The 3,246-nt window shown below is 38.9% G+C and overlaps 1 long non-coding RNA gene across 1 annotated transcript in view; it reads right to left on the reverse strand.

Moving 5' to 3' along the window:
* Positions 1-2,539: 2,539 nt before the first annotated feature.
* LOC116701566 (uncharacterized) overlaps positions 2,540-3,246 on the reverse strand; it is a 1,430-nt gene continuing 723 nt past the window's right edge. The window contains exons 2-3 of the long non-coding RNA XR_004334953.1: positions 3,149-3,158; positions 2,540-2,740 (exon numbers count right to left, since the gene is read on the reverse strand). This is a non-coding gene — a long non-coding RNA (uncharacterized LOC116701566). The remainder of the gene's footprint in view (positions 2,741-3,148; positions 3,159-3,246) is intronic.

Raw genomic sequence — 3,246 nt, forward strand, 5'->3', positions numbered from 1 at the left:
TATTTCAATAACCGCTTCATACACGCTTCACGATGACGGCTACCCAGTACGCACACACGTAGGCTACGTCTCCACGACGTATGGCGATGTAATCAAAATGCGGATATGTAGTAGGCTAGATTTCTCGTTTGCTCACTGGCACAACGTCCCCAGGACGTCGCTGCTAGACGTTACAGCGACACACAGCCGCTCTTCCCGCGACGTCTATATTTACATCGTTGTAACGCACGTTGTTGTAACGCACCGTACAGATGCAGGCTCATATAGCCTACATCGTCCCAACATCTTCTATACATCTTAGAGGTGCGATCTCCTGGCACATCTTCCTGACATAATGTATGTTAGAGGCTACGTAGAACAGATGTCAGGAAGATGTGCACTGCCCATCTACTGATCCTGCATTAACCCATTTAACAGAACTGGTCAGTAGGCTATAGGTCACACGAAATTCCTTGAAATATCTTTACTAAATTACATGAATTGCTAGAGATAGATAAATCATACACAATTACTTATAATGCATTTAAATTATGAAGCACTTTTCAGGGTACTCAAAGACAATTTACATAGTTCAGATTATTATAGCAAATAGCACACTATAACACATCAAACGCTATTTGGAAAATGCAAAAAACTGTTGATCAAGTAGCTATATTTTGAGATAATTATCCTACTTTTGTCTATAGCTACTAAGGGCTAAAAACACTATTACAAGCCTAAACCAGTGTTTTTTGTTTTTTAAGTCTGCCACTGTAAGCCCCCCCCCTCAGGCAAAGAGCTGGGGCACGTTTCCTGGGAACGGTGTGCAACGGCTTAAGTCGTTTTCTGCCGTTTGGTGGCTGTGTCTCGATTATTGGCTGTGTACCACGTGATAAGAATCAGTTAAGAAAAAACCTGACTTTATCAATTTTTTTTGGATGCCAAGGGGATCATGATAATGTTATTTGAACCCAAAGACACTGAGAAATTGAGCCAAGAATAACGTTTATTTATTTAAGAAAATTCATTATTTTTCTTAATCTGTAGGAGTCAATGAAATCTACAATATCATAATAATAATAATCTCTTTTGACTACACACTCGTGAGCTGTGTACCCCTGCTTCACAACAGCAGTGTGTACATGTTGGAGAACAAAAACTAACTCTCACACCATCATAATGTCAGTTGTTTCAGTAGCCCAGCTAAAAAAAGGGGGTCTCCGCTCCACCCTCTCCTCCAGTCTGTTGCTGGCAAAAGATTTGGATACAAAGATGTATCTTTGTATGCATGGAAGTAATTTTTTATTTCAATTTTTTGTTTCTTCTCCCTTTGTTTTTAAGAAGTGGTTGAGTAATGTAACGCAATTTTTTTTTTTTTAGATGTGAATAGAAGACCAGTTTCATTAAGTAGAATATGGCAAGCCAAATGTTGTTAACATAGTTAAATTCTCTGCAAAATTGTCCTCAGAAGCTCCAATTCAGCCTTTTAATGTAACTGAACAGTGAGGCCATTTGGTCAGTAGGGGGAGCTGCAGTTTCATTTTGGACAAAGTTCAAGATCCACAACAAGTGGGCTGTTTACGGTAGAAAGAATACAGCCAAGGCCAAAAGTTAGGCAAAAATCCTGCTAAATCTAGACCAATATAATTACATATTTGTTATACATTCACCCAGGAAAACACGTTCCGTTCCTCTAGAGTTTAAATTCAAATCCCAATCTGTTTCCTGAACTGAACTAGTCGTTTTGGTGCCTAAATCTAACAGTTGTCACCGTAGCTGTATCCCATCTAGCCTCAACCTCTGTTAAAGCGCCATTCTGACAATATGTATTTAGATCACTTTCTAAATGAAAGCTTTAAATAGCATAAAATATGCCATAACATTCTCTCTTAAATGGCTAACATCCAGGTTTCATGGTAATCTCAATGATTTAAAAAGTATTTACTTTTGATACCAACAGTGCCTTTTTATGTTGCCCTCTCTTTACTTCCTACTTCCATTTTCAATTAAGACTTTTGTAAACTCACCACAGATGATTTGGTAAAGTAATGACTGGGAGTGTGGCAGCTTTTCGCATGTCTCACTTGGTCATCATGGCAATTGAGAGATCTGAAAAAAAAATGACATATAAAACATTTTAAATAAGATGAGATCCTTAATTAGTCCCACAGTGGGAATATTTTCAGTGATACTGCACCAAAGGGAAAGTGCAAGGACAAACCCATCAGTAAAAATGCAACAATAAAGCAGTTAAAACAGTTAAGGATACAGACAGAATGTTTAATAACACCGTCTATACAGTATTATGGGAGGGGAGTTATTGATATTACATAATAAGGTGTAGATTGACGTAAATTGTCACATAGGATGTGTGTAGTCTACTTGGAGCAGTGTGGATTATAAAGTCTGACAGCAGCAGGAAGGATGTGTGGTTTCTCTCCTTCACTGCACGTTTGGAAAACCAGATAGATCCAGATTACAGGTGTTTAATTTGCATCATACAAAAACCTAATATGACAATAACACATCTGTCTCTTTTCCCTTGTTGATCAGATACACACAACTATTATTGTGGTATGATGCCCTTCCTCTGGGCATTGCCTTCGCTCACAACTCCTGCCCACGTCTTCTGATCTTCCACTATACATCATGCCAACAGAAAAACAGACACACTATGTGAAAGCTATCAAAAAATAATGCTCTTTTGTGAGGATGCAGTATTTGTAGTAGGCTATTGCAAACTATTGTTTTGCAATGAACACTGTGTCCAAACCCCCTGCAGGTGTAGGGGAGAGCCGGGACGATTGAAACGCGGGACGGATGAAACATTCCAGTTTTTCTCCGAGTGTAAGATGATAAAGACTTTCCTCAGGTCTGAACTAGACCATGTTACCCCTCCTATCAGCTAAATATCTTCCTGTTATTTCCTTTCATCACGGGTTACAGCCGATAAACGCGTTTTGATGGTCAAAAGTAAACTTCATTAGCGTTCCATTTTTTGGATTATTAACGAGTGTTTTTCATTTAAAGGTTGGACTCCATGCTTATTCAGTAGACCAGTTAGTGTTCTCCACAATCCCAACTTTCATATTTCATGCTTGTTTACAGAGAAGCAACAGGCTGTAATGTCATATGTCCGTGTCGGGACGGATGAAACAGCTGTTTCAACCGTCCCTGACCTGGCTGGAACTCCATGCATTTTAAGTAATTGCACAAATGTCTGTGTTCATACAAATATTTATGGAGGCGAGACATGGAAAAGCAGTT

Source organism: Etheostoma spectabile, chromosome 14 (assembly GCF_008692095.1).
Source record: "Etheostoma spectabile isolate EspeVRDwgs_2016 chromosome 14, UIUC_Espe_1.0, whole genome shotgun sequence".
NCBI lineage: Eukaryota > Metazoa > Chordata > Actinopteri > Perciformes > Percidae > Etheostoma > Etheostoma spectabile.